Source organism: Accipiter gentilis, chromosome 25, assembly GCF_929443795.1.
Source record: "Accipiter gentilis chromosome 25, bAccGen1.1, whole genome shotgun sequence".
Lineage (NCBI taxonomy): Eukaryota > Metazoa > Chordata > Aves > Accipitriformes > Accipitridae > Astur > Astur gentilis.
This window is the reverse complement of record NC_064904.1, coordinates 21,380,114-21,393,558: the sequence shown is the minus strand read 5'-3', so window position 1 is coordinate 21,393,558 and position 13,445 is coordinate 21,380,114.

Sequence of the window (13,445 nt, the reverse complement as noted above, 5' to 3'; positions counted from 1 at the left end):
TGTGACGGCCCCTTTGTCTTTCTTTAGGCGGCTGATAGAGTCCAGCTGTTACGGCAGCAATCATACTTGATCTCCGTGGCCTGGCTTGAAAGCAGCAGATCATTGTTGTGCTTTAGAAATCAGTTGCTAGCCAGGGATTTTGGAGCCAAGCTACGAGAAATAAAGAGACCATTTGATAAAACCTTTCCTACCCTGGTTACACCTTGGGACTGGCCAAAAATGTTGTCTGACACTTCAAAAAGAACAAAGAAGAGGTTTAAAATTGCCAGCTTCCCCCTGGAGAAATCAATGAGCGATGCTTCCTTTCAGAAATACCCTGATTAACCAAAAATGCATTTCGCTTGAGTCATGGGTTACATCACCGGGGCTTCAATAGCATCTACTTTTTCCACAGACTGTGTGCTGGAAGATGCATGGGCTCCACTGCTCTGTGATTGACACTGTCCTTTGCAGAGAAAACTATCTATGGAGGGGTCTCATCAGTGGTTCCACATTATAATTGCCTGTGCAGCCTCAGAGGTGTCTTCAACGTCGTCTCCAAGTTAGGATGTGATGCAGTGAAACCTAAAACTGGCAGAGGAGAGGAAGGGTGTGCGTGTCCTTGGTCTAAGCACCTGATGTCTCAGTCTTCCACCTGCTTTGGTTAAACACAACGGGATGTCTCTGCAGGAAGACAGCGATGTCTCTCAAATCACAGGTTCCACAGGCTTGTGGTCCAAGTGGGTACCTGGGATGATAGGAAACACAAGAAGCATGGTCAAACTGGAAAAGAAATTTTAAAAATATAAACGCACTACAAATTACAAGACAGAAGGGAAGATAGCACCATTACTTTAAACATAAAAAGGTCATTTACTATCTCATCAGTAGGGTTTTTTCCCCCTTTTCCTGCATAGAAACCTCACCCTAGAGCTGGCAGCCCTGCTGTCTTCCTTGCCATAGGAAAGAAAACCCCACACGAAGATTGAACAGGAAATATTGCTGTTCCATGCAAAGCCCCTGATACTCAATTTGTACTGAAAAAAGTGAGGGAAGGGGCTGGAAATGCAAAGCCCAGGCAGAGGAGGGTCCATGCCAGAGCCCACAGCGCGGGGCTGCGTCCCTGTGCTGGTGGGGAGCACGTCCTGCCAAGGTCAGGGACGGTCTGGGGACGACATGGGGAACCACCCAGGTTTCAAAATCTTTTCTCTTTTGGAAAGGAAAACCCCAGTCTTGCAGCAAGGCAGATCAGAGCCACTCCGGAGGTGCCTCCACACCTGGCATGCTTTTTCGGGGCTCCTTTTAAATTGCAGCTACGTGAAACAGCTTGGCAGCCACTAAAATCGTAATTGTGCGGGTCCCTTCTCTGGGATGCCACGGCTCTCATCGCTCAAAAGGGTGTTTTTCTCCTCCTTTTGGTTCTCAGCTTCACCAGTTTCACGTTCTTTTTTTTTTAAAAGAAGACCTTTTCAACAGTAGCTGCAGTCCTGAGCATACACCTTTACATCTGTTTCTGTGCTTCTGATGCCCTTTCAGACAGCAATGTTAGTCGCTTTCCCACTAATTAGAGAATAATAATATCACGATTAATTTTCTTATCCCCATAAGTATCTCTTTATGCAGAAAAGAGATGTTTCCACTTATTCTTGCGTGTAACACAGCACTTGGGGAGCTCCCTGTCCTGCCAGAGCTCCCATTTGCTTCTGTTTGAACACTGGAGTGTGAATGTGCAAGCCTTGTGGACTGAAGTTCATCTACAGGACCCATTTTGGGTCCTCCTGGTAAGGACGATAATGCAAACTCTTTTGTGGGCTTCAGAGAAAGGTGCTGTTGCTTTCTGTTAGGTTTTCATATTCCATCAGTTTCGGTTGATTGTAGATTTTATTCTTGAGCTGTGCAAAAGAGACTTGGCGAGGCTGCTGGCATTTCTTATATACAAAACTAAAACCCTTAACAAGTTGTTAGTGACATTTGTAAGTAAATATTGCCGCACAGGTGGATACAGCCTGTTTTACCTAAATAACTGAATCCCTGCTAGATAGAGCTCAGGCGTGCACGAGGATCAGAGCATTTGGTGAATGACACTGAAAATGACATTTATTGCAGAACTACTTTTAGTGCTGCTACAGCTGGAACAATCAGAGTCCGGCCACTCTCCCGCCCGTGGGGCAGGAAGATTTTGGGGGACAAGGTTGCCTGTCGGGTACTCTTGAAAATATTTTGTTATTAGATTTATTACCACATTTTCCTGTGCAATATAATGCATTTCTCTGGCTGATTGCAGGCAGTCTCAGCCCTCGCTCTGTGCTGGATTTTAGTCTTATGAGCAGCAGACTTTTCCGACCCACTGACGTGTCCCCAGCTGGAAACATCTTGGACTACCTGTTGATAATGTTTGGAAAAGGCTGAGACATCTTTTTTCCCCATTCCTAGCAGGAGCAGTCAACCCCACCTGTACAGCAGGTTTGTGCTAAAATGAATAACCTGAGACATGCATGTGTTATACTGGAAATCTTATTTAAACCCATTTATTCACTACATTTAAATATAAATAGGAGCAAGGAAGAGAAAAAAAAATGTCATCAGAAATACAGTGGTTTTGTCATGTTTGCTGTGCATCAGATGTTTGTTTTACTGAAAAACTTCGTGGGAAGCTTGCTGCAAGCTGTCAGGGAATTGCCAGCAATTATTTCACTGGTATTTGCTTAAATAGCCCAGAGGTTTAACATTGTTTGATGCCTTCTGAAATGCCCTGGGAAGACAGAACTCAGATCTGTGCTTCTGCCCAAAGTTAAATTTATTTTCCAGAAGACAGAGAAATAATGCCACATCACTCACTCCTGCCAGCAGCGGGGGAGATCAGCAGCAGGACACCTTCTCCAGCAGCCGCATCCTCCACGTCAGGAACACTTTGCAGGTGGAGCTGCACAGTATCTTTATGAGACAGCCTCAAAGGAATGACGAGATTTGGAAAAAAAAACCCAAAAAAATCCATGGGAAAAACACCCGTGGGGCACTTATTCCCTCGATATCCCCCAAGGGGTTACTTCCTTCCTTCCCCAGAGGCATCTGATCCATCGCTCTGATAAAACTGTCCCCACGTTGCCACTTGGGGAGATCTGACCTTGCTTAGGGTCCTCTGGAAATTTTTCTGCATCGTTGACAGGGACTGTCGAGATCCTGGGGCAATGTGACAGTTTTGAAGCTGTGCATGCATGCACACGCACACACAAATAGTGTTTTGGGGAACTTCTCAATTTGGTCTTTGCAGATGGAAATGACTTTGGATGAACTGATGTTTGGAGCTGATGCTGAGAAAGAAATCAAAAAGCCTGAAATAGCAGTACAACGCGTGTAACACATACATAGTTGTAAATAACTTCCTGAGCCTTTCTCACTCTCCTAATCAAGCTTTTTGAAAAAATATATAGTGATGAATTTTACTGCCACTGCTTTTGCTTAACGATGGGGGGCAGGAGGGTAGGAAATATTGCATGTATGTGCTGAAACGGACCTCTCATTTTTTGCATAGTTAGGGGGTTTTTGTTGTTGTTTGTTGTTTTTTTTTTTAAAGTCTTATAAGTATAAATAGAATAGGTATAAATAGTTAATTTTAGATTATTTTAAACTGATTATTTAATTTAGACTCAGAGTATTAAGCACTTAGATTATTTAAGATATAGTGTGAATACAACTGTGGAGAAAGTGATTGCGCTGGTCTGAGCAGCCATCTGCAGAGAGGCCAGCTATGGGCACTGGCGGCATAATAGCCTGAACGCACACAGCTAGACTTTGAATTATATTTAATTAATAATAACTTAATTGTATTATATTGTACATTTTAAAAATATATTTTCACTCGTAATTGAACAGAAGTAATTTCTGTCCCCACAACCATAGCCTGCCCACATTAATATTTTGGAGTATTAACATAAAAAACCCCAATAACTGCACATAGATTTGAGATTTTGTTGGTGACCGGAGGTTTATACTTTCTGCAATAAATTAGAGCCAATCCAGAAAGCACATATTTATTACTGTCCTAAGAACCGTTAGTAGTGCTTCATTCAATAAAAGATTATAATTCTAAGCTCAGGAAGTGGTTTAAGATCACAACAGATGATTTACTGGGTTAGGAGGGAGGAAAACAATGTCTGGGAGGGAAAAAGCTCAGCGAGATGCTCTCACTGAGGTCTGTTCTACCTGGAGTAACAAGCGTACTGGGAGATTTAACCTTTATAATTCAAAACAGATTATTGGCATTTTGTGACATGAACCTCATCATGAATAAATGAGCTCTGAAAATGGATTCTGTTCAACACATTTCCAAAAACCAATCACACATGAAATTGGTGGTGCTCACAAGACACCCATGAAAGCACAGTTGAACGTACGCTGTGATATAGACCTGCATGGCAGAATTTGCAGTTAACTTGCACAGTCTGCAGGGTTTTTAGCTTTGGTTGGAGGGCTGAAGTCAAATCAACATTTCTTGTTGGTCTTCCTACTGCAGTGCCCCGATCAACATTTGTTTTCACAGAGTCGGCAGTGAACCTGGCAGGGTACACGTGGCACGTTAGTGCGGTCTCTGTTCATGAGAAATGTTGTGGAACATCATTTTGCTTCTTTAGCTGCTGCTGCATTTGAAATAACTTTCTCTAAACCCAGATAGGTAATTGTACAGAAAATGTTTATCACTTCACCTAAAAAAAAGTCAAAATGACTAGAAGTTCCCAGATTTGCAACAGAATGGAGAAAAAAAACCAAACCCAAAAACTAGGAAAAATGAACATGCAAAATAAAAACCTGAATAACTAGGCAACCACAAAAGAGAAGTGAGTTGCATAGCCAGGTCCGATACCTTGCACACCTGAAAGCAATCCACCAAGACAATCTGGCTAGTGGTCTTTCTCAAAATTGTTCAGATCACGTTCTCCCATCAGTGGAGTTATTGTGGTGCAAGCGCCAAGTAGCAGCCTCAATTTATGCAGGTGAGAGCCAAGACCTTCATCTGCACAGCATGTTGTGCCCTAAACATCCCAAATGCTGTGGGAGCAGAGGCACAGTGCCAGCGAGCAAAGCTGGGGACTCTCCTCCCCTCCCACTGCCCGGGGCACATTTTGGCACGAGAGAGCAGCCAGAATATAGATATAGATAGATACGTAACATATATTGGCCCTCAGTCAACTCGTACTTTGTTCGCTAACCTATGTGAAATTGCACCAGGCAAAAAGGACTGTGCAGTCCCACCGTGCTCAGCGTTCATTGCTACCCCCCCCCAAAAAAGGGCAAAGCCACCATATTTCCAACCCATATTTCCAACCCGACACTGCGTTTGCTATAGCTACACAAAGCTTTCATTGCACAGCTTGAGTCCTTGTGACGCCAGCTTGTTTTCAAGTTCGTGGGCACATTTCCGAACCAGCTGAGATTTAGTGAAGCGAATTTTGATCCTGTTAACTTCTCTTTGAAACCTGAAATGGCATCTGGCTCTGGCTGGGGAGATGCAAATTGCAGAGGCCAAAATTTTCACACGTCTTGCATGTCGTCGCCGGCGAAACAGTCCCTGCCTCACCTCCTTTGCTCTGCATGAAATGCTGCACAACACTCAACCTTCCTGTTCTACCTTTTTTAATCCTCTGTCCTCCATCAGAACAGTGTCAAGAAATTAAGTTTTCTCTTTTATTTACTTTTTAAAAACAGTAAGGATCTATATGTTGAAATCCTAACGAGTCAGTCACTTAACTCCCCTGGGTTTCTGTAATAAATGGTACCACAAATGGCTATGGTTCATCTTAATTGGGCATCTCATTAAACATCTGAATATTAAAGCCACTGAACAGCTCCAGCCCACTCTGAAGTGTTGGGGAATGTCACTGGCAGCGCATGTCAAAAGCAGGTTGTTACACAGATGCCTGAAAATGGGTTTTAAAAGTAGCTGGGGATTTGTCCACTGCATTTGGGGCTTTTTTTCAGGTTATTTTCAATAACTTAAGACGTTGTGAGCTTTAGCATGAGTTTTGTGTCCATAACTTTTGGAAAGCTTGTGAAGAGTCACCAGGGGCTGTGCTTGCTCCGATGGATGCGATTTACCTGTTATTGCACCGCCTGGCTCAGCCTAGCCAGATGTGGTCCCACGTCTCTCCCTGAGCATTGACCCTCCTCTTCTGAGCTCTCAAAAGCTAAACTGAATGTGGGATTGCATCAATTGCCAGGCTTTTCTATGAGCGAGCAAACATTCGGTTCAGCAGCAGAGAAGCACTTTTTTTTCAGTGCTATCAGTGTAAGGGGAAACAGGTTTACAATTATTTTACACTAACATCAGAGCAACACAGCCTCAAATACTCAGTTCTGGGCAAAAACCATAAACTTCATTTTTCAGAACAGAATGAAATAAAAACTACCTCCTGAGCCAGATTTCTGGTTTTGTGCAGTTTCCTAAACTTGCTAATTTAACCAGCGAACCAGAGACTCCAGAAAATTAGCCTGAGTGCCTGGAACAGGGGATTGCCAGCCATCCTGAGAAGCAGAACCTCATCCCAGGCTCCAGAGCCACCTGGCAACCTTAGTCCCCAAACCCACCTCCTTTTGATTTTGCTCCTTTGCAAGATAGGGATTTGTATTACACGGCATCCCGTATACCAGTTGCATGTCACAGCTATGGAACAGAAGCAGCTCTTGAATAATTTGGGTTGGTTTTGTTTGGGTTTGTTTCTTTTTTTCACTCGGCTTCTCTCAGAGCTTCCACTTACTGACCTGTGAAATTCTAGGCAGAACTCAAGTGTTCCAGCAAACCCACATGCATGCAATGACTTTAGCCTAAAAGCACTTGCAGGTCTGGTTCCTGTGTGTGGGAAGAGAAGCAGATGAATACTTGAAGAGCTAGCCAGCTCGGAGAAACACAGAGCCCTGGGTACCAGCCCAAGCAGTATTTATGGGGATGTCAGCTCACCGTGTCAAAAGAGCCTGAGATCACTAATGGTGTGATCTTGCTGCTGCTCGGTTATCCATCACGCTGTCTCCTTGCCCTGCCAGCTCGCTCGCATGCTCCCTGAGTGGTTTATAATGGAGAAAGCTGCTCACCGTGGGCTGGAAGCCAGGAGTGGCTCTACCTTTCTGGGGGGGGACACAAATCCCTGGGTCAGTCACGCTGGTGGTCATGGCTAAGATGAGCTGAGTGCTGGGGAGCAGCAGCAGGATGACCAGCATCCCTGCCAGATGTCTGCTGGGCAGCGCACGGTTTTGTTGGCTGAAAAAAGAAAACCAAACTGCTATTGGAAAACAGTAGAGAAAACAGAGAGGGATGACAAGGAAAGAGCTAGGGAGAAGCTGCCACATAGGGGAATGTGTTTAAAAAAAGTCCATATCACATTTTCCAAAGGGAGTGCAGACACCGCTAAAGGACCACCAAACCCAGTGAGATGCAGGTGCCTCACTCAACAGAAGGATTTAGGTTCCTAAATAAATTAAAAGATATTTCAGCATAACTTCTGGGAAATCTGGAGAGCCCAGGGAAGCTGATGGACTTGCCTGTATAGACTTTAGGAGCGATGGGGTCAGCCTGGCATTCCCTTTAGCCTTTTTATCTGCTTTATTTCTTGATGTTAGGAAAAACGTTTGAAAGAACAAGCTCAGTTCAAACAAAATCTGGCATTAGTGCTAGTAAAGAGACCTTTGGCGTATTCACTATCACTGGCACAAGAAACTCCATGTGGACCACAAACTGGTCTGAACCCATCCTGAGGAGCACCGTGTACCAGCGGGGTACGAGCAAAGCCATGGGGAGCATGTTTCCTCTGCTCACAGAGAGGACCAGACACGAGAATTCCATGGCAGGCTTCCTCATGGCAGAGCCAAGAGGGAGGACAGTCCCACTGTGCCAGTGGAGGAAGACCTGCCGAATAGACAACGCAAAGAGAACTTGGCTAGGGGTTGTGGCAGTTTGAGTAATAAGGCTAATCAAGAGACCATGGCACAAACGATTTGCCACAATTCCAGTTGTAATGGTATTTAACTTCTTAACTAATCTCGTTACCTTTCACAAGCAATCTCTTGCTGCTTTCAGGGAAAATATGTATTGATCTATAGCCGCCATCAAACTGCAAATTCAATTCCATTACAAAAAGACACAGATTGAAATATTCGCTTCCAAATGGGGAATTGCTTAAGAAACAAAATAAAAAGGTGGAAATGGCTCCTCTTTTGTAGGAGTCATCTGATGGCAGGACAGCCTTCTATCATGACGGGGTGGTCGGTCGTCCTCCAGACACCTTTACGCTCCTCCGGCCATGTACCTGTGTGTCGTGTAACATGGGACAGGAGACAACCCTTCAGCTTCCCCTGGAGATCCAGGTTGTCTGACTCACTTCCACGGGACCGGCTGCAGAGCGAGGCAGGGGCCGGTGTAAGGGTTGTACCGGGGCACGGAGATCCACTGGCCCTTTTGAGGCAGGATGGCAGAGCCCAGCCAAGCTGAAGCTGGTGCTCTGGGGTCATTATGGGACTAAAGAGTCTCCACGGCATAAAAAGATTTGGTTGAGTGGGGACACTACCTGGCAAACCTGCCTGCGCTTCTCCAGTTGGGATGTGAGCGCAAAGCAGATGCTTCTCCCGGCTGCTCCCCTGCCCTGCTCTGCTGCTGCCACTATTGCACAAGCTATCGGGACTAGTGCAGAAAGTATTTCTGAAATTATTGCAACCACTGCAGAGAAACCCTTGTGCTCCTTGGTAGAGATAAAAGCCTTTGGTACAGCGGGAACATAAGTCCTTTACCATCCTGAGGTTATTTAGTCCTCTCCTTTCCTCACAGCAGCCTTGCCAGGCTTTGCTGGTGCCATCATGGGGTTGTGGTGATGGATGGCAGAAGGGACCTCTGACTCTTCACCCATGGGATAACAGACAACAAAGGGGACACATCTTTGGTCCCCGTGACAGTGAGCGTGGCTGGACCCAGGCTCTCTCTCCCTGTCTCCCTCCTGCTGGCTCCAGCCTTGTGGTGGCCCAGCATCCCCCCATCAGGGAGCTGGGCTCGCTCAGCCACCCACCTGAAATGTTTTGCCTGCCCCTTGAACACCGCCGTAACAGCTTTCGGGGGTGTTGGATAGCAGCGATACGTTTGCAAAGCAAGTCGGCGTGTGGTTAAGCAATTCCCGTCATTACAGAGGAACTGTTGAAAGGCTGTGAAAAGAATGTAACTACCTTAACTCTTCTTCCCATCAAAGAATCTCACAGCAATCATCTGTGTTTCTGGTTTGGAAAGATAGTGTTTGTTGCAAGGCTACAGCCTGGCATGCGATGAGGGGGAACAGAGCATCCAGGGCCCCCAAATTCTCCCTCGACCTTTGCAATCTGGTTGCAACTTCAAATGAGCCCCTTGGGGTTTTTTCCTCTCCAAGTTTTGCTGCTGCAGGAGAGTTAGCTACATTTGATTTAGCAGCGATAGTCAGGGCAATGGCTCAGCATCTCTGCATCAGAAATGAGGTGTCAGGATCAGTCTCAGACGTGGCTGTGGCTCTCCTGGTTTCCATTTCAGAGACCGAGCAAGCCTTTGTGCACCTCACTGCCGACTGCAGCACCAGCGATCGCAATTCCCTCCTGCTTCCCCTCTGGCCGCCCTGCCCGAGCCTCCCTGCACCTCCATCCCACCCAAAAATCCCCGGTGCTGGGTGTCCGGCCTGGCTCTTGCCTTGCACCAAGTCAGGTGCCTTTTGGGTGATGTTGCACCAAGCCGTAACGGTGGCTTGGTCCAGGCTGGAGTGCCTCGCTTCTAGCCTCAAACACATACGCTGCTTTTAATTACTAACGAAGACAGAGAGTGGGGCCCCTTTGCTGTCTCCGAGCTGAGTGGTGCCAGAGGATCTCAGCCAGTACGTGATCTGGAGCTCTCATCAGCATGTACAAGATGTAGCTGAGCCAGTGGAGATGATCTTTGTGGGTGACCGAATGACCTACATCATTACGGTGCTTTCTGTTTTAAATTAACTCAGCTCTAGCAGCCATATATTAGCAAATGCATTGAACTGTGTATGAAGGAAAAAAAAGAAAAAAAGTGCTTTGAGAGCTGGCTGGAGGAGCCTTTGAAGGAAGAGAAAAGGAAAAAACTAATGGGCATTTATCCAAATAAACATTTAACTTCCCTTTTTTTTTGCAGTACTGCACAAATCTAAGTGTACTGGCGGGATTATCAAGGGGTTGATGATTTATTTATCAAACAAACCAAACATATGTGATAATCCAGGTTTATTTTGGGATCACCTTTATTGTCATACTATTGACTATGGTCATGAAAAAAACCTGCAAAACACAAATAGAGATTTTTGTCCATTTTTATCAGATTTTGATTTAGATTAGCTTCAATCTCCTGCTCTCCCTTCACTGTGCCTCACCTCCAGCAGGTCCACAGACACCATGTTGTGTGAACCCACAGCCACTGCAAATAGAGAGCTAAGAGAAACACTTGCCAGGAGTACAGTGTGCCATAGTAATTGGGATAAAATCATTAATGAAGCAAGCGGTGGAACAAACGTAACACCAGGAGTAGCTGGAGCAGAAAGGAGGGTGTCTGAGGTCCTATAACAAAGCTTGTGCTTGCTCAGCTGATGGAGGACATGCAAAGTGCAAAGTATGGCTTTGGGGGAAGAGCAGATGAGCAAGACCTGCTGTGCAGAAGTGCTAACTTGCAGCAATCTTGTCGACTTACAGAGCGTGCTGCACATTTCTAGTTCTTAGTATTGCCTGGTTCGGTTTCACATTCAGCTGAGCTTCCAGAAGAGCCTGAAGATCTTAAAAGAAGAAATCTTTGAGACCCTACATACAGCCTACCTTCTTTAATGAAGATTTCATTTTGGTCTTAAAGCAGCTGGCCAGAACCATTCAACCATGTCTGCCTAAGGAGCTGCTTCAATGCAACACAGAACTGGGGCATCATTTTGCCCAAGTGGCAAAGTAATTGCCCTGAACTGGCAAACGAAAAATTTATTTTGGTAAGCTTGAGCTGATCTGCCTGTGACACAACCAACTAGGGTAATCTCAGAAGTCAAACTGGGACAGCGTGATGTGAGATGCTGGTTGAGGGATGGAGTCAGCATGGGTGCGGGATGCACGCTTACTGCCCTGGGTCCCCACTGGCTTGGTAGGACTCAGTGGGCTCCTGGGAATCAGGAACAAGAGGATGTAAGGCAGAAGCTCACCAGGGGCTTACACTTGCTCCTTTTTAACTATTTGCAGACCATTTCCAAACTGGCTTATGTGTTTGGGGAAGTGAGTTGTGCCTTTTGCCTCTGTCCAGAGCTGCTTCTTGGTATGTCAAGGCCTATGCACTAAGGAAAAGACATTTTGGTCTACAGCAACAGTAGGAAATATGAGCTCTCTCCATCTTCTTATCCGTCTGCCTTCTAGAAGGGTAAGGCAGGATAACGGTGGTACTTTGCGGACCTCAAGTGCAGTGCATGGATGTCAGACCTGAATGGACAGTGCACTGCCAAGCTCAGATGTAGCCAAGGTGACCGGTCAAGCCGGCACGCCTGGCAGGATTGCGTGGCTGCAGCTGACACACCACTTAACTGGCTTTTACAGGAACCAGCTGTTGTGAGCAGGAACTCTTATGAATCTGCAAAGAACAGGACAGAAAACGCTTTTTCTTGGCACAACCTGACCCCCAACTGTTGGAGGTGACTCTCCGCTCCTGGCACACTGGGACCACCTACCCCTCCTCTGCCTACCCACGGGAGGGACTGGCTGCCGCTTGCAGGTTTCCCTGGAATTGCACTGGGGCCTGAGCCAGTGCTGGTGGAAATCAGAGTGTCTCTGTGTGCACAGCCCGCGGAGCTGCACACGGAGGAAAAGGTCCAAATCTGTGCTTGGTGGGAGCCTTCATATGCAGACGTGTTCTTGCCAGACCTGGCATGTCTGGGTGCTACCCTGGGGTCCACATGGGCAAGTTAACCCTAACCATAAAAAACTGCATGGAGTAAGCCTGCAAGTCTCATCTACCCCATTGAAGTTCCACGTTTATTATTGCTTTGGATTGATGGATTTAACGAACCACATTTAGAAGCACATCCTTTCCCCACTGTGCTAACTGCATCCTCCACTTGCTCTCGTCTGGTACCTTAATGCTCTCCAAGACACTTGCCTGGCTGTGCTCCTCAGCACTGGGGAGCTGGCAAACATTTATCTTGACAGCAGAGTCAAACCTCAGTCCCTAGCTGGGGAAAGCTTTTGGGAAGGACGCAGATCAGCCTGCTGCATGTATGATAAATATGAAATGTCATTTACGGTCCCAAAGAGATGGGAGCTTCACTGCCCTAAGGGTTTAAAAAGGTACCCACATAGGACAACACAAGGTGAGACATGGGATAAAATCCCACCAGCCTCACTCCTCGGAGACATCTGAGGTCCTCTTCCATCGTGTGTCTGGTTACAAATTCTCCTTGACATTCTGCAGTGAATTGTACAGAAATGTGTGGTTAATCAAATAAATCCCACTGGATTTCTTGCTTGGTTAGGGGAAATAAATATTTACGAAGGCAAAAAAATCATAGCTGGCTTGAAGAAACCAGAGACTGCAAGTTGTATTTGCTGGAGGTTGATGGCACTTTGTTTTCAAATAGCAAAACCTGCCTTAGGCTTGACCACAAAAAGCAATAAAAACTTAATTTTTGAGGGGAGGAAAACAGAAATAGTATTTTTTTAAAGCCTTTCACAGTTGGTTGGGTTTTTTTTCTTTTTCTGAATAATCTTTCCTTTAAACAGAACAGAAAATGTTTGTTTTTCCCTTCTCTCATTCAGAGCTTCATCTTTAAGTGCTTTGTAACCCCATTAAATCTCCTGTGCTAGGGGTAGGCTGGTTACAGGCAGCTAAGCCTGCTGTTACTGTGGATGAATTAATTGCCAAAATATATAAATGACTCATCTGCTTAAAAAATAAGAACATATAAATTGGGTTTAACCACTTCTCTGCATCTCTTACTATTTCTAAACTGCCTCTTAGAAGAAGAAAACAGCCAGAGGTGCTGTTTTTCTGGAAAAAAACCCTTGGTCATATAGCAATCATGCCAGACACTGGGGGTACTAGGTACTTGGGGAAGGGACTCTCGGGACCAACACTGGAAAAGCAATACAACCATTTCTCAACTGTTACACCTGAGTTCATGTGTGCGGTGCCCAGAGCTGCCCCACTCCCACAGTCCCACCATCAGATGTGGACAGGGATGAAGTTTGTCCTCTCCAGCCCTTTTTGTAGCTGGTGAACAGAAGTCAAACAGTGATGAGAAGCACTTTTTTTTTTTTTTTTTTGCCAGGGAGAATAGAGTCCATCTGTGTGGGTAGGACACTGAGTTTCAAATTAAAAAGAGGCATTCTGAAATTTTTTCTGACTCATTTTATTTTGAAATGAAAAAAAAAAAGGTTTCTGGAGGTTTTGCAAATCAGATGTGTGGAGGAAACTTGGTATTCCCTCGGTAGGT